Raw genomic sequence first — 22,118 nt, 5'->3', positions numbered from 1 at the left:
TTTTTTTGAATGACAGCAGTCACCAATGATGACTACGAATCTGGTTGAGTGCACTCTGTGGTCAGCTACGTGGCAAAAAGAGACGAAAGAGAGTAAAAGGTCGACGCTTAGATCGTTTCTCCACCCTCGTCGCTGTTCCTCGACCTTACGTTCCTCCTTTTTGCCTTCTTTCTCCGCGCGACGACATGAAATTCCTCTGGCGAACAGAGACTGCTCGGTCTCTGTTCGCCAGATCCCTGGTCAATGCAATCTCCGCAGTATCAAGGATGCTTTGTACGCAGGACGAATAACGAGCGGCAGATGGGGGTCCCTGCGTCTCGGCCTTTTAGAAAAGGCCCGCGCGGACCACTTCAAGTCGTAGTCGCGGCAGCGAATACCGATGATGAAGAAAGCGACTTGCTAGTTCACGCAGATGATCTTTTTCAGTTTGCACGCCGTGCATAATGCATTAGGCAGCAGCAAATAAAACAGATGCACACCGGTAATCGTAATTATTTCATTGCATTAGCTTGGAAAATGTGAACATGTGAATATGCTATATTTTTCAAAATCCGCGATGAAAACGTAATATACCTATATTTTAACAGTACTTATATCTTTTAATTCCAGCATTTACATATTTATGTACATAAAAAATTCACAATTCAGATATCTATAAAGGAACAATCGATTTTACATTTTTTTAAGTTACTGTTAAAATATATAGTTAAGTAGGAAAAAAAATTTTCTTTTTCTCTTTTAATCTTCTACAGAGAAATAAATTAAGTATATAAAGAAGTGTGCAGTGTGTGTGTGTGTGTACATATATGTATTGTATGTATATAACATTGGTATAAGTTTGTGATAGACATCGTCTTCGTCCTAACAATGTATGGAAAAGAAAAAAAAGATAAGAAAAATTAAGTAGCCTCTTCTTAGCTTGAACACAATGAAATACGAAACAGTGGCACACGATGGAAGTACGATATGGCACGCAATGATGTTAATAGCTATTTTCGCAGGTGCGACTCACGACACGTCGGGATGTACTTCACGACGAGTTGCTTCTTAGTGCTTTGCTCTGATCCTTCGCGATTTGTCTTGCGCTTTGTTTCAATGCTGATGCTTGCATCATGAAATAGGTATCCGCGCTATTGACTTGCCTCTTACCGATAGAACTCGGCGAGTTCCGCGAAGTGATAAATCGTTTGTTCGTGCCGAGAAAGAAGGGTAGATTAAAAAAGCAGCACGCGTAGAAGATAACGTATTCATGTATTCTGTTGGATCGTAACTGAAGCTCATCTCGTTGCTCATTTCGCCAGTAGTATTCACACGCTGTTGCACATTTAGGAGCCAACTCATGAGGCACGAAGATTTAAAAAGACGTTTTTTTTTTAATTATCCGATCTTACCTGTATCTACATTCAATTTTTATAAAAATTTTTTATTAAAAATGGTAAAGAATTATTAAAGTTATATGTATTCTTCATTAATCTTTGTATTGTGTTTTTATCGGGTCTTATCGATATTCCATTAGAAGAAATGCAATAGTAATATAGATTCCGGCAGAGCTAGGTCAGTATCTTGAGCAAAACAAGCACAGACCGAATGGATTAATGTTTATAAATAATCATTAATTAACAATATTATGCAATATTAATATTACAATTATTAAATTATTATTGTCAATATGACGGCTGTTGTATTTTTATCTTGACGTTACAAAAATATAAAATTAAATCTAAATTAACAAATTACATACAAAAATTGAGATTAAATATCTTATACTTTTTATTTCTTAAATTTATGTTCTTTTTAAGAAGTAAAAAGCATAAGATATTTAATCTTAATTTGTTGACCTCTTTTGTATCTTAAAATAAAAAGTATTGAGCATAATCCAAGAATTAAAGAGAATAGCATGATAGTCAGCATCCTAAACGACGATATTTTATTTTCGAGTACTTTAGAATGATCTACGACATTTCCAAGTGCAATGCTCGCTCATAGTTATGAAAGTCCCAAATTGCAGCATTTTGTGAGCTAAGTGGTTGTCTTGTGATGCGAAGTATACAAAAGACGCGTACACAGTCAAAAGGTTCTCAGCCACTTTGCGGTGTCCTCTTTGGGAAAAGACGACGAGTGTGGAATAAAAGGGCGCTTCAATTCCGTAAATATTAGGACAGGTTCGCCTAGGTAACCTTCCATAAAGGAAGGTACACAACATCCTTTACGGAAATAGCCTCTTACAGCTCGCAAGATTGCATGAAAAACCCATTTCTTTAAACGAGTGATTCAAAATTATTTATCCTCTTCAACCATTATTAATGTCTTTGCTGTTAATTAAACCATACGTATCGGAAAAGTAAATCAAAATATGTAATTCCCGGAAAATTCAAAATAAATTTTAGCAGAATATATACATAACAAGTATAATTTAAAAGTTATGTATTGAAGACTCAATAGTTTTTGTAAATATTGTTTTTGTATTGATTTATCTCATATCACAAAAATCTCATATTTTACATTATGATAATATAATTTACCTTGTAATATGCAGAAATTATATTAATAACTATTTTTAATGAATGAGTAAATGAAGCTTTTATGAAATAGGAGTTACTATAGGGAAACCAAGCATTCTCTGATGCGCTTTCATTCATAATTGTCTTCATGAATCGATATATTCATTGATGTATCAATTTACCTGCTTTAATACGACTCTACGTTGTCTTGATAAGTTGCGTATCGAAATACAATGCCGCGCTTTTTCTTATCAATCCACGCTCGTGCGCATTAAACAGCGACCTTTGAATTTAGATTCTCGTGACTCGTATCGTGATTCTATGCTTTAACACAATGCAATTGACAATTTTGCGTGTTATTTTTTTTTACATAATTAGTAGACAAATAATATTTATTTTTACGGAAAAAATAAGGTAATTATATATAATAACGTACAATTAAGTTTAGTTCTCATAAAAAAATTAAATGCAAGAATTTATCAAGATAAACGTACTTCTTACTGATAATTAATAGATAAGACATATATACGCATTTGAGCCAAACGACACTGATCTTTGTCTTGTGTTTATTTATAACTTAAACCATCATGTTCAAACTCGACAAAAGATTTTCAAGGATCGATTTGTTCTCAGGCTCTCTTTCCAGCGATCCTTTAGTCGTCCAAGAACGAAAGTGCTCGAGTGTCGGAGCGAATGTGATTTCCCACGTACCGTTGTCAGGGTATACAATCCTTCCGCCGCTAAACTCGTCTCGCTACTTTCGCCGACAGCATAGATATATATATGAATCGGCTGTGAATGAGCGGAGAAAAATAATATGTACTCGCTCGGTGGGTTGTTACCGTGACGAACATTGGCGCGAACGCGATAGCTTTAAGATTAATTCCCGTCCGCCGCGCCACTTTCCGCGCGCTGTGCCGCCGCGGCGAGAGGAAAAAGTACCAGGTGCGCCGTAGGAAACAGGCATGAATATCTAATATATAGGCGAACCCGGAAGCGAGACGAGAGGCGCACGTCCTGTTCTGAGGACTTCGTCTCTCCTTTCACGTGGTCCTCGCCTCGCGATACCTCGTATAGGGCACCGGCAGCTGCCGACATGGACAGCCGAGGTCGTCCTTCTGGTGTTTTAAGGAAATTTATATATCCCTCCCTCACCCATGAGTCTGAGAAAAAACAGCCAGCTTGTCAGGATATCCACCCACTTCCTCCTCTACGATTAAAAAAAGTACCTTTTTCCCAGGATCCGTGAGCGTAGACTTGCGTGGAAATTTTTCCAGCTCGAAAATGCTTCTCAGATTTCTAAGATGTACCGTTTAATATTATATCGTGTAGTAATATATAAAGAATTTTATTATATCAAAGATGCAGGCACGAAACTCTCTTTACTATTTTATGATATAATGCATAATATCTTATCTCGTTACAGAATAAACTTTATTTAAAATATTTATCTGATTTATATCAACAAATTACAAAAAAAATCCAAAAATCCAACAAGAAGAAACTCAAGGTATTGACAAGGTATTATAGACATAAAAAAGTAAATAATTGCTAGTCTGAATATATCATTTATGTATTATATAATTATAAATAGTAGTATGTTTGCATTTTTTTATAAAATAGAAAGATTTTATAATAGAAAGATACTGGGGGCGGGGAAATGTGAAAATATAAAGCTGTTAAATACAAGTCATGCTCTCCCGGATGAAAGATATCTCTAACCACGCATTAGATTGCCTCATGCTACCAGAAATGATGTTTACAAAGTAAGAAATGTTAAATATTACGCGTACGAAAACAAAATCGTGTGAAAATTGAAGGAGTGTAAGAGGCTATACGGCGAACATGTGTTGCGAGCGATAGATCATCCAATAGATCTATTGTGACCTTCGATCTTTACATCTGCGTAGCACATTAATAATAGAACACATCAACGGTATTCTTGATGTGCTGTGCTCCCCCTTTTCTCTCGCCTTTTTATAAGATTTTTCTTACCTGGACCACCGACACATCATCCCACGCTCGATGATGAGCAGGTGATGAGCCTCACCGACCCATCCCGAAATCAAAACCCGCGCAGGTTATGCTTTCAAAGATCTTTGGTTAGCCTAGGTCGTAATTCTTCATACTACATTGCTCTCGATTATTGTAGCATCTGCTGAGCTTGCACAGATCGAAATGTGCATAATGAACTGCAAAGATATAGTGTGCCACACATGATTAGTTTACCTGATTTTTAATTTTTTCTTTAAAAAATAACTTAAAAATCCAGAATTATTTAATTTTGCGGTATGGATTTTGCATTTTCAATAAATTAAACAAACAGCTGATAAAACATTTTCTAATAAAACTTAGTTTTATTTTAACATATCGTATGAGAAACGTATATCGATTAGGAACTAAATAGATGCAATTTCCATCGCAAGTAATAGCGTAACTTTAATACATTGGCGAATAAGAGCACAAGAGCTTACACAGCACATTGTGTGTAGATATATGTTACTCTTCTATCTTCATTCGATATAGGTTAATATTGATGTAGCGACCATAGGTATTAGTTCCTCATCTCGGATGGCCACCCACGATTCAAAGATTACTTTCACTACACGTTATCCCCATGCGTGCAACGATAACAGACGAAAGACGGTGGGCGACCAAGCACTTCACTATCGGTTAACAATAGGCGCAACAAACAACAACGAAGCCTTTCTCTGTGCGTTCCTTTGTTCCCTGTGTATTAATCATTCGACTCGTGACGACTGTGACCGTAACTGGCAACTTTATAGTCACCTGCAAATGATCATGCGACATGTGTACGCGGTCGATTTTCCCGCTGGTACATCGCGATGACTACGCCGGGACGCGACGAATCGAATCGACGGAGCGAAATCGTGAAACAGACAACGTGCATTCTGTTGCACATATCTCTTTCTTAACGACCGCATACTCGGGAGTCCTTCAGTCTCTGAGCAACAAGTGGACTACAAATGAAAGCATTCCGAGTCTTGTTTCGATCTGCAGTGCGATGAAGGCGAATGGAATTTGCACGGGCAATAGATGGATCGATTTTATTACCAAGATATTTAACGATTAAAGAATTATAGAAAAAAGATCCAATTCTGTTTGAATTGAAATTTTCATTAGATTTCTTTTCGAGTTTACGTTTTCGAGTAACAAAAATGGAGAAGTATTTCTAAATATAGAGATATCATTATCAGACTTCTCAAAATTATTGTTTTTATCGTGCAATGTTCGCAAAAATTATTTTACATCCGATTTTTTATACGGTTTTGACAAGTGAATGTCATGCACAAAACCGATTTTATTCGGTTTCTGAATACTCAGAAACGGATAACTGCGGTGAACTGCAATAAAGCAAACACATTCGCGTTCTTGTCACAAAACAATCGATCATTATATTCACGAGTTTACCGACGACCGAGAAATGCTCCGATCATTCTTTTTTTTTCTTTTTTAACAACGACAACGACAACGATGGCGGCAATAATTCCAGTACTGACGCCGCGGTACCGTTTTCCGTTAGCTGATGAGCGAGATGGTTAAGCGAACGTCGTGGTTGTTTTGCGCTCTGCCAAGCGAGACTACCTCAAGAGAACGACGGTATTTTACCTCGTGAGATTTCGCGGAAATTTGCACCTTCATACACTCTTGCCTGATCCTTCAGGATGATCCTGACCTTCGACGTTCCCTTCCTTTTCTTCAGTGTTTATCTCCCTTTCTCCTTTCGTGAACTTTCCCCCCTGCCATACCACTTCAAATTATATATCTGCACGGAAGACAGTCCTTCATTTACTTAACTTTTGAACGAAAATATAATTGATTTCATAATAGTTAACTTGGAGTTTGGAACCTCTTGTTTGATTTTCAATTAAAGTAAAGCAAATATTTTATCAATTTTTATTAATAAAAGTTAATATACCATTATGTAACAGAATCTTTATATGCAGGAATTGTTAGTGAAATAAAGTATAGATACAATATGTAATTTTATAAAATATTACTTCTCCGTATTAAGTAATAAATTTAAATATAAAAAATTGATTTGCATAATATTGTATAATAAATAATTGATCTATATAATAAATAAGTAATAAAATTATAATTTCTTGAGCAAATACTTTCTCTTACATTGCAGAGTAAGCATTTTCTACAATTTATACACTAAATTAATTTTAATATATTACTGTTTTAAATTAAAAAATACTTTATTTAAATTACAATCTATTCCTGTTTTTTTTATCGCGTTTGTTTATAATGGAATGCTTATTACGCTTGAACATTCCCTTGCTGCAGTCGAGCGTCTAGTTTTCCGCATGGAGTTCACCTCTCTTGCGAAATTGCGCTAGAGAAGGGTACCGTTACTTTGCCTTCTGGGAAGGAGACAGTTTCTATCGTGAGGGCGAGCAGGGATTCTAACTTGTAGTCATAAACGTATATTCGCCGTAGATATAGTGTGTGTTGCGAGTAACCATGCGCGACTGCAATCAGATACAAAGTCATTTGTGACGATCAACCCAAATAATATACGCGAAGCCGATTTCGCACTATTATACTTTGAATCTGAAGTTCTGACAGTCGTCCAGTATAAAGAAACATACTATCTCGTTTTTATCTTCTCATTGTCAGATTATCAACAACTTTTCAACCAATTTGTATACGTTATTCATTATTAGGTTTTGAAAATCTGATTATAAATATCATCAAAACGTTGAAACCATTGCAATGGTTTTTTTAATATTTCAACGTTATAATTTACGTCACACTGTATTGTGGCGGAAATAAATTATATCATTTGATATGTATCAATAGAAGAAAATGTCTTTGTGAAAACGTGGCAGGAAAAACCTTCACATGCACGCTCAAGTTCCCGCGCTATTGCTACGGAAAATGTAATTAAGCAAACAGCATTACAGCGAAAAGTGGACATGAACATTATTATCCCATTCTAAAATCTCTAATTAGTATATACTTGGCTGTCAACTAAAGCGGAAGGACATTTTTCCGGAGTGAAACTATCTGTTATTTTTCCTGCAAGACATTCGCTCCTAAAGAAGCATGGGAAAACACTACGATTTCCTTATATTTTACGAATACTTTAATAACTTTAATTACATCAAACTGCTACTTTCTCTCAATCAGACAAAGGTATCAATGCATAAAAGATTAAGCCAGGAGCAATTGTTTATACTATAGTTGCATGATCCCGTTTTATTGTCGTTTATACTACAAAAATTTTAAACTTAAACATATAGGGAAGCTTGGATCTAGTTATCTTTTTATTTCTGAATTTATTTATTACCTTAAAGAAGATCTTTGAGCTTTTGTTTATATAAATATGATAGACAGAATATTGTTATTTAAAAAGTTAAAATAATATTATGAGATTTTTTAGTTACAAATTGTGTATTAAATTTAAAAAAAATCTTGTTCGAAATGAGATGCGTATCGTGCTGCTCGTGCACGCATCTCGCGTCTTTATTGTGATGTAGAGAAGTGCGTGCGTATGTGTGTTACGCGACACGCCTCATGTGGGAAAAGAGCCAGAAGCGAAGCAACAGGCTGCTGTTTCTGAACTTGGAAGGTTATCAAAAGCAAGAAAGAAACACTTGTAGAAATACTTTGAATATTATAGAAGTAAAAAAGAACTAGGAAATCTAATATACAAATAGTTTTATTTTTATTTATGAAACAGGCAAACACTGGAAGTTTTTTTTTATAAGAAGAATATTACATTCTCACAAATTATTCTTGCAAATATCTCGAAAAAATATTTTAATGACAATGACTATTTATTATTATGTGTACAACAGACTTATTATCAATTTAATATTAAAATAATATTATAATTTTACTGAAGTACTAAAAAGAGGAAGAGATAAGCCGCCAGAGATAAATATTAAGTTATGTTTACGTTTACGTTACTCATAAGCTGACGCCACGAATCACGATATATGATTCACGGTTCGCGATTTATGTATAATTCGCGAATAGTGTGGAGAGAAAATTCTTCAAATTTATATTTGTAATGACATTAAGAAACATGACAGCAATTTCTTGGTTGTGAGCAAACATCGACTACACAACAATCATAATTATAAGTGGTCAGATCCTAATGAGAAAGGTTGCTGAAATGTTTTTCATAAAGAAGCAAAATAATACCATTAATCTTAAAAAAGACACAGAGAACCTAAACTCTGTACATGACGGTGTCATAGTGATTACTATTTATATTGTTGCCAGTTAGTCGAGTAATAAAAGAATATTTTTTATTTATATTTGTAATTTATTATTTGCGCTGATTCACCAGCGAATCGATATTTTGACGAAATCAAACGCGATTTACCTATACCTATTAAAAGAGGAATATAAATAGGACACATGTGATGTTATAGATATTTAATGTGCACCTGTCAAATTATCTGTATTTCCCACATATATTGGGTAAAATACATTTTCCAGACAGAAACTTTCCAATCGCTCGTTCTCTCTCAACCACTGCTTTTCTCGCCACATGGCCAGGCGCCACTCATTTCTCGGCACATGTGTAGCATACTTCGAAGCCTCTGCCTTTCGCTTCCCACGTCTCGAAGGCTTCTGGGAAAGCAAAAGGTATCACCGTCCACGAGAAGAATTAGTTTATGCGAAGACAAGTGCCTCGTGCTCTTCGAACCGCATCGGCATTTACGCTAAAGAAAACAACCTAAACAGCAGATTTAGATCTGACGAGTTTAAAAGGACATTTGCAAGTGTCAAAATAGGGATTTTGGAAAGACCGCAATCTATGACAATTATAACTAAACTCACTTGTAATTTATATAAATATTTATTGCGAGGACTTTGTAATTGTTTTTGTTTTTTCTGATACGATGCGAGATTTAAACTACAAAATTCTAATGTAGCTTATAACTTATTTCAATATTATTAGATTAGTGAGATTAGCTTATAGCTTTTATTTCAATATATTAACAAACTTAAATTCAAATATTAATAAAATGCGAGCTTGGCAAAAAACGACACATAGAGACATTCATAGAGATAAGGAATCGTATGCAAATAATTATTTTATAACGGAAGCGCGGGTTGCGACTGAATGCAGCGGATTGATTATACTTTATCGGTTTTTATATACTGACGTAGAACGTTCTATTTTTATATATTGTTCCGAAACAAAAACGCCAATCAAGAAGTAGCCACTCTAGTTCACTTTAGATATCGTTCGTACGTTAATTCTCTTTTCAAGGTGGGACAACTTACCTTTCTAAGACAGTTCTTTTTCAAGGTGGGACATCTTTTTAGTATCTTGTTTATATATTGCACGTTACATTTGCACAATGTGCAAAAAATATTCATCATATAATGTATCTATATTATATAACTTTAACTTTAAAGTCTTTTAAATGAATCTGGAATTAATTTTTCTTTAACGAAAATGTTGAGAAAGATTACCATTTCTCGCAACTTCCAATACTATATCTTTATAACTATGCTTTAAATCGAAATTTTATTAAAGTTTACTTGAAATTGATTAAAGAATAATTCCGCTATCTATACTTGATGTATCTTTAAAACTACACATTCTTCTTTTTTCCTTTATATACACTTAAAATGGATTGATTCGAAAACAACGCAGCTACTTGCTCGGTGAGCAAATAAGGCAAAACAGACTCGATTTCATTACGCATTACTTTACGTATAATTAATAAGCTCGATGATTCATGGCGATCCTTAGTAGCATCTTTTTATCGTTAAACAGTAATTAATTGCTGCGGTTTTCAACCAAGAATGATTTCCAATACCTTTCCACGAGAATCCTTATCGTGTTGATTAAGAATGATGATTAATTTTTATTTGGATTTATCTTATCGGATATCAATATTTTTGGGGTCTTATCATTGTTACATAATTATTTAAAAAACCTAAAATTAAAAATAATTTTGGAGATATTCTAAAAATGCAACTAAATATTGTCACGAATAAGTTAGAAATTGCTACTTTTTTATTATTTTGTAATTGTTCTATTTTGCTTCTTTTGCATTCTGCTTAACGCTTTCACAAATGTATATGTTCAACGCATATTCTTTGTCCATAAAATGTCGATAGCAATGCATTTTCACTTTTACTCCTAGCATTGCATAAAAAAACGAGTAGTAATACCTGACTAGTATATGACAGTTTCGACATAATTTCAATGTTGCACTTTATTATTTCGTCATTAAGACAAAATTGCGTCACAAAGTACGTGAACTTGCGTCATAACATGGCTTAATTGATTAAAAAATATTTGAATTAATTAAAGAATAATTCACTGCTCTTCATAATTTATTGTGATCTGCAATGTATACTTATTTGGATCAGGATGTCTCATGCGTAGAACTTCTTCGTAATAACGATAAAGTTGATAACGTTGTTTACTCGCTGAAAGATATGTAATGTCAAGAAAAATTTTATGGTTTTTAAATAATATACATGATTTGATCTATCCGCTGCTGAAAAATATTAAATATGAAAATAAGTGACGTACAATATTATTTGATTATTTCTCCGGATTAATATGCTATTATTTTTAAAAAATTAAATAATTAACTCGAATACTTGAACAAATAAGATGTATGATGTTAATCATGATTGTATGTTTTCTCCTAATTTTTTACACTGAAAACAAGTTTTGGTTATAATAACCAAGGGTTGGTGAAATAACTTCAACTAAAGGGTTGTTAACATTAACCAAATTATTTTGTCATAATCACTAAACCCTTTAGTTGAAGCTATTTCACCAAGCCTTGGTTATTATAACTAAAACCTTTTTTCAGTGTACTCAAACAAATTATTATTTTTATCTATGCCGTATAATTATATAATTAATTTAATTGTATATTTATAAAAACTGGCTGAATATAACTTTACCCTACTATGGCATTCTCTTAATGTTGCATTTTACCGAACAGCGGTACTAATTTAATCGTCGTCCTTATACATTGGGCAACAGAGAGGTTGCGATAGCATTAACCGCTAATTAAAGAGACATCTTAATTAATTACCGTTCAGAATTTTTATAAATGACTTATATTGCGCTTGCATAGAATATCTTTCGAAAACGCGGGTTAGTATTACAGACGTGACAGAAAATTCTCTGTTCAAATTTATTTATAATGATGTCAGATAAATCACATATTTTGTTTGTAATTAGTATTTTATTATTAATAACTATTAGTATATCTATTAGTATTATTTTTATGTATCAATATCGACAAGCTAATATGTCGCAATCATTGACGCATCATATATTCAACAATATTTCGGAGAAATTGCTAATCAGTATTTCGCAAGTTCTAAAGAAATTGTGAAATTGAAATTATGTATGTTCAAACATAATAGAAAAAATGTAATAAATAAACTTTGAACTTTGGCATTTAAGAGAAAGCACGTTTGTCTCAGAATACTTGTATACACGCATTAAAACAGTAATTGTAATAATGTTTTTAATCATGTATGTGATATCTAAGCTATAACTAGGAAATTTTCGAAGAATGATGTAAGTTTTCTTGTAAAGAAAATTTATTACAGTCGGATGGGTTCTCCCCATCTGATTGTAATAAATGGATGGCGAGTGGTTCTCGTTAGATATTTTCTCACTATTAATTGTTTCCCATTGATAGTACATACAAGACGCGTGGCACAGATTACATACACACTACTGTTCAGACAAATGAGAGAAGATAAAAACGTTTGTTTCCGCAATGATGTTCCGTGAGATTCCCCTCCTGTGGTCATACCGTGTCCTTCAACATTTTCTCACTGGATACTTCATTCAGATTAGAAGCACGATGATTGTAATTCAAAGAGTGCTGAGTTTCCCTTTCGTAATTCACGTACTTGTTCTCATATGTAATTATTAATGAATGATTAATAATTACAATTAATTAATAATCTGCAAAAATATTGCATACACATTCAGTGCTGAGAAATATTACATAGTTACTTGATTGCAATAATATTAAATAATAATTTAACAAGAATAGATGTTTTATTGCTTTTGACGTATATAAGAAAAAATATTATTAAATAAGATTATTAAAACGCGTAGGTATGTATACTATTCTCTAAATTTCTCGATAAATTCAAAATGTATTTCTACAATAAATATCAAAGTGTTTATCATGCATGTTCGTAATATAGAATGTGTTTAATAAACATAATGATCAATGCGTTCTATTCCAATGGTTATATCGATTATTTTTTTTTTGTCGTAATAGAGCCTAACATATGGATTCTTTGTGCGTTATACAAGAAAAACAAATCTCAGTGCTTCGCAAAATCCCGAAATAAAGATTACGTCAGTGTGAATCAATTTGAAACATTCCTTTTGCTATTGTTGTAACATAATGTTAATATACGTATCTGAGTGTGTGTGAAGGAAATAGATATTTACAAAAGAAGAATTATGTGACAAACACTTGATAAATATTTCATTTTTCTCGAAAAGGTGCGTGACGCTGGAGATGCACGTATGAACATTCGACGTCCATTTCAGGAATTCTTAATGCAAAGTGTTCAGTATTCTCAGCACTCTTGAAAAACATGCTACTATTCACGAATATATAAGATAGCAACCATGTCCCGATACAAGTGTGATTCTGTAGTAACATGCTTGAAAAAAATTTCCAGAAACTAATCTGCATAATTGATGCTGATTCCCTTTTCTCTCGAATAAAGCGCTATAAAAAGCTTTCTATTTGACAATTCATTATACGTTTTATTAATCTTGTTATTGTTATGTAAAAACTGTAGATTTTATGTTTAAATTGTATATCTAATATTTATCAAAATATAATTTATTGACATATTTAAAATTAAATACTTCCTATAAAATTATAAATATTACTTAATGAAATTAGCAAGAATTATTAGTTATTTTAATTTTAAAGAATTATATAAGAAAATTGTATATCGCTTTTCTTTCAAACGACTTTTATATTAAAAAATTAAAATGGGCTTTAATGTCTAAAGAAAAATTCATGTTTTAGAAAAAGAATTAGGAGATTTAGAAAGAGGTTATAATTAAATTTATAATCAAATTATTATTGACTGCTTGTTTGATTCTTGGTGAGTTAACGTTCGACTGACGTCTCCTGTCTCGGCTTTGGGCTTTTTACTTCTTTTTGCACGCTACCGCTCATTCCTGCTCGCCCACGCATCCTGTAACTTGTACACATGTAAACCAACCGGTTGACCACGACGTTACGACCTCAGAATGGGAGATTCATAAACCTCGTGCGCACGCTTTGGTAGATATTTCTTCTTAGATCTTTCATTATAAATTATATCAACAGATTTCAACAACAGAAAGAGATCAGTCAATTATAAATAATTATATTACTCTGAAAGCTAAAATTATTAATTCGAAATTATTCAATTATATTTTATGTTACAAATATAGTCTAACGTTCTAGCGTTCCATGTAGACTTCACAATTCAATGATATTAATCGTAAGACAAATGTGATGCACTTAATGGCTCTCTTACGCCATGATCAAATGTGTACATACGTTTGGCACGTACGACAGGAAACATTTCAACTCTGACAATATATTGCCAATAGAGGGATTCGCCGATACCTATACTCACGAAACCACTTGCCACGTCCGCTCCACTTAGAGCAGAATCGAAGTGAAAGTCTTTGAGGCGGTTCTCAGATCATTTGCAGTCTCCTACAGGATGCAGATGTTTGAAATCTTTCCTTGTGTTTGTGTAGAACGAAGATGCTTCAATGAATTGAGATAGGCGGTGTTATATACTACTCGTACAATTATTTCGTATAATATAGATATCTCTCAAATTCATCGCTATTAAACATTCGGCAACTCGCTTTTTTACGATAATTTTGAACTACGCTCTTCCAAATATAGTTCTTAGCTCAATACCAGAAGTGTATATACATCCTACCACTTCACTAAATAATGATTTATCACATTGGTTTAATTTATTTACATAGGTATAAATATTCAAGTTCTTTAAGTTTTGATTTTGAAATAACTCTAAATTACTTTGAATTATAATAAATATTTCTTTACACTTCACTTTTTCTTATTTTTTTCCTTCGTACACATATATGTCTTACTCAATTAGTAGTGCGATGTTAAATATATTTTTTAATAATGAAATTTTATATGTATAAATATATAAATTAGATTCTATCAGTTTCTCGATATAGAAACTATTAATATCTTACAGTTATATAATAATTTAATACTAAGCTGCCGCAAAACTTTCCACATAGCGTTAAACTTTTTGCAAATAAAAAATGCAGATTTACAACATAGATAATGCATCTATTAATTTTATAATTAATAATTTTCTAATTAATAATTTAAGCGTATGTGTTACTAAATATCGACTAAATAATATTATAGGAAGAACTCGATGCGATTATAGTTGCAGAAAAATCCAAGGATAAAGTAAAATAGCGTTTTTACAAAAGAATCACCTGCAGATTTCGTTATAAAACGCTATTGGGATTAGCTGCTCCTTTTGCCGCGCAAAAAGGAATTTTAGAAGGCATGAGTTCTCTGTGCCGAACTTTACGTAACAACATCCTCTCTTGCGATATTCACCGCTGTTTTAGATTATACCTATTGCAGTATTCGCGTGAACAGATTTTACTTCTAGTAATTGACGTGAATTTGCGCATGCTTTTAAATCGCTCTCCGCGGCTTTCTTTGAGCAGTTTCCGCCCGATCAGGTCGGAAATCGCATTCGGAGCAGATCGTAGATTACCTGCATGGATTTATATATTCCGTCCAACGCTAATGGACCGGACGCTGCAGCACATATTTAATCAATTTGCACGGCTAACCTTTTAGTTGGCGTATGACTAATGCTTTAAAAACTTTCATTTCATCTAAGCGAAAAGCAATATATTCCTGAAAATTGTCTTTTTACATATGTTGAAATAGCACACTTGTTTTAATATATTAATATGTAATTACTGCTTTACTTATTAGAACCATGAAATTTTATATTAAGGTCAAGTTTTGTTTTAATATTTTTTTCATCTATATGAAGATTACAATATCGAAAGGGTTATTATAATTAAATCTTTTTAAATTGCTGTTTTGTATAGATAATCGTTAAGATTTTATCTTAAATGTTGAATAACTTTAGGATAAAGTAATCTTTTTGGATACAATTCGAGTATTTCCGTTTAGCATCTCGTCAAAGTAAAAATTAATTTATATTTTAATCTAATAAATTTTAGAATTTAATATTGTACAATATCAGTAGTGAATGGTTCAGTGGATATATTTAAATATATATTCCAATAAACTTTAATGACTATTGACAACCTTGGCTAATTAAGATTACTTAACAACTTTTCATTCCTTTCTAAATCGCCATAGAAAAAAAATTGAACTAAACGACATTGACTAACGTTATATTAATACAATTGAGCTAGAAAGTATAAAATTTTTTACTTGTAAACTTCAAAATGTGATTAAATTTTTTATGTAACATATTTCTTTATTATATTATTATTTTTATATATGTATAGATTAAAACTGATATAATTTCAATTAGTTTTATTTTCCATACATGGATGCGTCTTACATCAGTTATATAGCTGATTCTATTATCATGGATCAATATAGATAACTATTTTTTGTTGTTGTTTACAACATGTACATTTAGCAATAATGTTACACCGATTTCAAAGAGTTTCAATCTTTGCAATTGCATCATTTTGTACTTATATCAATAAATCAGTTAGACATCAAACACGTCGATCTCTTCTAGCGTCACTTCCAACTTCCATTTTCCATTATCCATCTTAACGATCTTATAATTCCTTCCGCAAGTGCAGTCAAGGATGTTAGACGCATGTTATGTTTGTATCGTGATTTGCGTCGCAGATATTTGTTAGACGACACAGAATGTATTAGACTTCTGAAATAAGTAAGATAACTGTCCCAATAAAAAGTCATTTCTTTCCATACTATCTTTGAAAGTCGAAACAAAAGAAAACGATTTAACTTTATTCGAATTTATTCTATAAATAATAAGATAATTTAGAAATATGTTCCGATTTTCAAGATTATATATTAATTAATTAATTTTTAAAATAAAACATATTTTTAAAGTAAGAAATGATATACTGATTGTGAGACACGGCTTTTGTGAGGCAGTTATCCTATTGCTCAAGAATGCTTTGATTAATCGAAGACTATGCAGTCAAATTTATATTCATGTGTTGTCCGTTCTGATTGTCAGTTCTGCACAATTAGCATAAATACGACAATCAATATTCTGATTACCTTTTTAGTGTTATTTCTTCTCTCTTTTTTTATCTTTCTTTTTTTTACCTTTTCTTCTACGATAATATGAGGGCCGCAATTATTCTGTACAATCTGCCATTTTGAATACGAATAAAAAGCTCATGTAAATGCGCCGTAAATTAATACGATGAATTGCATTTTCATCGTGCCTTCTTAATTTTGACATTGACCATTAATTTAAACTTTTTGCCATGCATGGAAAATTACAAAGGTTTTTTGGTTGTATGAAACCGCTGTAGCTCTCTTCGGCATATATTATTGAATCTCTTATATAATAACTTTTTAGTTTTTTTTTAATATAACGATGTTATGTGCTTAATACAACTTAATTATTGTTAGTATTATTAATTTTTCGAAAATATAAATTTTTAGAGAAAGAAAGAATCTGTTCTTCAAGAGTACAATACTTTCAAAAGAAACTTCACGTGGCAAACCATCAAAATAATATAAACACAAAGAGATTAAATTGCTCTCCATAATAACAATGACTTATTTTTGTTTCAGGTGAGTATCGTGCGAAACGTTTTTGGTCGACTTGGGACGATAACCGTACGTAAGTATAGAAGGATCACACGGACCGAGGATACTAACAATTTAGGCTCGCGGTAGTCGAGCACGAATATATACTTCTCGATCATTTCGGTATTCTTTTTCGGGAAGACGTTCTCACGTCATCTCGCGTTACAGCTCGCATTATCTGCGCTTTCTTTATCCCCTCTTTGCACATCTTGCCGTCTTCGGTCTTCCTCTGCGGCCTACAAAGCCGACTCGATAGCCCGTCTTGTTGGGTTCCCAGCATGCCGACAAAGAATTCTAAAGATTCGTCGGGAGCTCTCGTGCCACGCTCTCGGACCTGTGGGTTACGATTGATCGACTTTTTCTGCCAAACTTCCCGACAGTTTTAACAGGACGAATTTCAACCGGTGATTTCTTTAAAACCTGTTGTTCTAGAATTTATTGAGGACTTAATTGGCGCCGACACTTTAAATATTATAAATTTCAAGGACATCTTATAGTTTTACTTGCAAACTTTATAATTATTATATACATATAAGAAAAAAGATACTAAAATGACATATAAATTATTCTGTTATTATTATTTAACAATAATTTATTTGTAACAATATTTCTTATCTTGAAAATTTTGCAAAGATATAATATCTCCCTATTTTTCCACAAACATTATAAATTTAACATATAAATAAAATATTTTACATGCATTATCTATACATATAAATATTGTTAATCGCGGCGTGTTCATGTGACTCATTATCAAACGTATTAACATACAATCACGAGACGTGACCATATACACAAATTTTAAATAAGAGATTTAGTATTTCAAAATGAGTGGAAAATTTAGTAAAAATTTCGAAATAACACTTAAATTTAATTGTACACTAAAATTTTCAGGATCCAACATATTACCGATGAATCCATCAAATATCGCAACATGTTATATGACATACACATCCAAGAATATCCGCGTGCAATATTATATGATTCTGTCAACATCTGCGCATTTTTACTGCGGTAATTTTTACCTGTAACAAATACAGAGAGAAGCACTTATTTATTCTTCACTCTGAATACAGTAAATTTGTGATATTATACGATCCATATTAGACGCATATAAACTGCACTTTGTAGTCACGTCTCGTGATTGTATACGTTAATCGGTCTGAGTCACATGAACACGCGCTTGATTAATGATCTCGGCCAGGTCCAGTGATCTCATTGGAACGAAGCTTTGTGACTTATTGTTAATCACTGACGTCTGAGCGGTATTACGAGGGGTAGTGTAAACTTTCTGGTGCTCTAACGAGTTACGTCCGCATTAGAGTACAGTAGAGAAAAATCACGATTGATACATGCAAGAAACATGATCCACGCGAAACATAATTCAAGGCAGATGCTATGTATGAAAGGAGATGTTATGTAGCGAAATATTTACCGAGAATCTGCTAAAAATAATGAAAACGAAAGCATCGGTAGTTATCTCGATAATTGATACGAAATACCGAGACGTATAATTTATAACAAAATTGGTACGTCTCGAACATTTAATTAAAGCAAAAGCGCAATTTTAACTTTTGTAAAACTACATAGGATTACATTAAACATAGTATATCGTGAATACATAAGCAATATATTTAAATGTATAAATTTACATTTTTTATATGTATTATTATCTAATTTGCTTAATTTTTTAAACTTATTTGATTAAATTTTTTTCATTCTCCTCTTCTTTTTCTTTCATGTATCTTTTATTATATGTTATATTTGTGTTATTTTTAAGCTGAATTGGTCAGTACATCAAATTCTTTGCTTAAATGTTAAAAACTTGACAATAATACAAAAATTTATATGATGCATTCGTTATCTATAGAATTGTATCGATTGTCTTTGTCGCATTTGAAATAACAGACTGCTCGTATTGCAAGACCAGTCAGCCAAATTGAAAAAAACAAGAACGATATATACGTCGCAAATTCCATCATCTTTTATCAGAATGACAGGATATGCTCCGATAGAAACTAAATGCATAAGCAGTCGCGGAGAATTCGCTAGTCGGTGCATATTACAAATAGGCATCAGGTGTCTCTTGTGAAGAGCTCCTTGAATAATTGCAAACATCGCGTAACTTGATTTCTAAATGAAATACAGGCTCGTACTTTTTGCTAACGTCATTAAATACGTTTCAGTAATGTTTGCTGAATAAAATCAAGCTGGACGCACTGCCATATTAAATACATAACAACATAACACTTTTATCTGTAGTATAGCGAATTACAGAAATATTCTTTAGTAAAAAATTATTTAATAATTTAGATAAATAAGAGTTCTGTACTTTTTCCGCAAAACTTGAACTCAATCAGTTAGGAAAACAGATCAGCACATAAGCACTTGAATTAAATTGTATATAATTATTAACTTCAGTTAACGCTCCAGAATTAGTATCGCTGTTATTTGCAAAGTAGAATGAATAGAGTGATCTAGAAACGAGGACGTGCTATTTGAAAAATAAAAGACGTTTATTCCACGCACTATGATCGTACTCGACGCGGTGAGCAATCGATCGCGATAAAAAGACGTTGCTTGGCAATTGAAAAATAGAATAGAAAAATGAATAGAAAAACATGGAACATTACATTGGCGTTATATAAAGTCTCAACATTAATTCGTTACCTTTGATACCCGAATAATGATGCTTCCGTAGAATTACAATTTCGTTGATTTAAATTTACCTTTTTACTTTATTAGAATTGTAAAAATTTAGCCTAATTACAATTGCAAAGTATTTTAACACCTTTGTAAATGTAGTGTCAAGTATATTCCTTTATCGATACGTATAACCTTTGTACCTTTAGATCTAACATTTCTTTTCTTCTTATTTAATACAATTACATCACTATAACTTAAAAAGGAGGTTTTTTTATTTCCGAATATTTATATATTTTTTAAGAATATTGTTATTTAATGAAATTTCAAAATGTTTTAAGTCACATAACATAATTATTTTATAGATTATTATTATATTTTTAAAATAATGTTATGCTCTCTCCAGTAATTAATGTATAAGAAATTTTGATTATTTAATTATTTTTAGGATAGCATTTTAATTATCTAGGCATTCTTAAGTTCACAAAAACATTCACGAGAAAATTATACGTGCGTGTAAGCTTACCCATGAAATGAGATAAAGTACTGCATCTCTAAAGCATCAATTTATTAGCCGAAGTTCCTTCTCATGTAAATGGCGCAAAATCATTGTTCCTAACGAGTGTGTGATTATTGAGGCTCAATTAATCACGGTATTTTACCACCGTTTAATGGTATCCTTAGCTATTGTAAAATCACTACCGCACGCAACGAGAGGTATTATACGACGTAACTAGGCAACACACTCGAACATCGATTCCGTCAAGATTTATCGCGTTCAAGATTTCCGCTGTGAATCGTATTTTCATGTCACGCAGCACGTCGCGTCGCGTCGATTCTTTGATGGGCAACGAAAACAGTAGCCCATCGCTCGATCACCAGCTTTGTTTAATGATAATTGAGATCGCACGCGAGCGGAAATCTTATCGTCACTTCCGATCAGGAAGGCAGGTACGGGAAAAAAAATAGGGTTGCTCGGAGTGAAGAGGGCTGCTTGAGTGCATCCTGCTTCCGATGACACTCATCTGCTCATCAACGGATTGCATGGGAAGAAAACGTCACCTGATACGTTCTTTAGGGGAAGGTTCCTCGCACGAACCCCATCGGCGGCGTGCAATCTTTTTCGGCAACTCTTAAAAAAAATGAAGAAGTATCACCGCCTACTTTCATACACAACCTGTATTATGTGAGCAGATGGCCGTCGAATACGATGAATTCGTTGATGAGCAGACTCGATGCAACAACGCAAAAGAGAAGTTTCAGGCGAAGGGAAAGACGCGAGAAAGATACGAGCGCGTAACTGTCCCCTTATAAACCAGTTCACAGAAATTTTGGAGACGTGCAGATGACCGTTAAAAAACCGTTACGCGCCAATTTTTAAACACATTAAAGCGATTAATAAAAATGATTATTTGATAAATTATTTAATAGGATGGTTTTTACGTTAGATTTCAATTGATTTTGTTTTATTTTATTCTCAGAAATAATTAATCTCTTGTCTTTATATTTTTTCGCTAAAAAAACGTCACATTTGATAAATTCGGCGTTTACAACATTTTCTTAATGCTTGCACTCCAAGCCTGCAATTTTACATTATTTTCGTTAAAGATCTGCTAAAGATTCTTGGCACCAAGTTCTATCGTTTCTGTTTCCATCTCTGCTTTACATCGTTATTTCCGCGATATCTATGTCGACCGCGGCGACTTTAAATACACTAATTCCTGCTTCAGCCAATATTCTCATTACCGCGGATGATAGCAATCCGCTCTAGTTAATAATTAGAGGAAATATGCAGTATCAAATAAACACGACCGGACGTTTCGATTTAACAACGGCATTTAAGTATTATCGATCTCATTTGACGCGCCGGGTTATCGCGTAGATTTCTTAACATTTTCCCATGGTATTCTGTTTGTATCATTAAGCGCCAACGCAATTACTATCATGATGTCACCATCCGGCAGACTGTCATCTTCTGTAGCGAATGAAGCGGCACGGATAACATATTGTGAAGTTAATTATTCTTTGAAGCGCACGTGTGTATCCGATACCTTTGGAGATCAGTCACATAAATTGCTTAAGATTATCTAATTAATAGCGGTTT

The 22,118-nt window shown here is 32.8% G+C and overlaps 1 protein-coding gene and 2 long non-coding RNA genes across 3 annotated transcripts in view; 2 read left to right on the top strand and 1 right to left on the bottom strand.

Moving 5' to 3' along the window:
- The window catches only part of Egfr (epidermal growth factor receptor), a 153,116-nt gene that overhangs the window by 19,717 nt on the left and 111,281 nt on the right, over window positions 1-22,118 (top strand). The window lies entirely within an intron of this gene.
- The window catches only part of LOC139809940 (uncharacterized), a 56,263-nt gene that overhangs the window by 9,335 nt on the left and 24,810 nt on the right, over window positions 1-22,118 (top strand). The window contains exon 2 of the long non-coding RNA XR_011731219.1: window positions 17,357-17,405. This is a non-coding gene — a long non-coding RNA (uncharacterized lncRNA). The remainder of the gene's footprint in view (window positions 1-17,356; window positions 17,406-22,118) is intronic.
- LOC139810166 (uncharacterized) lies at window positions 2,437-5,252 on the bottom strand. The gene is made up of 4 exons (XR_011731242.1): window positions 4,976-5,252; window positions 4,497-4,693; window positions 3,731-3,800; window positions 2,437-3,664 (listed from the first exon to the last, which is right to left on the bottom strand). It is a non-coding gene; the product is annotated as an uncharacterized lncRNA (long non-coding RNA).

This window comes from Temnothorax longispinosus, chromosome 3 (genome assembly GCF_030848805.1).
Source record: "Temnothorax longispinosus isolate EJ_2023e chromosome 3, Tlon_JGU_v1, whole genome shotgun sequence".
In the NCBI taxonomy this organism is placed as follows: domain Eukaryota; kingdom Metazoa; phylum Arthropoda; class Insecta; order Hymenoptera; family Formicidae; genus Temnothorax; species Temnothorax longispinosus.
Note: the sequence above shows the minus strand (reverse complement) of the source record. Positions and strands in the feature narration are given on the sequence as shown.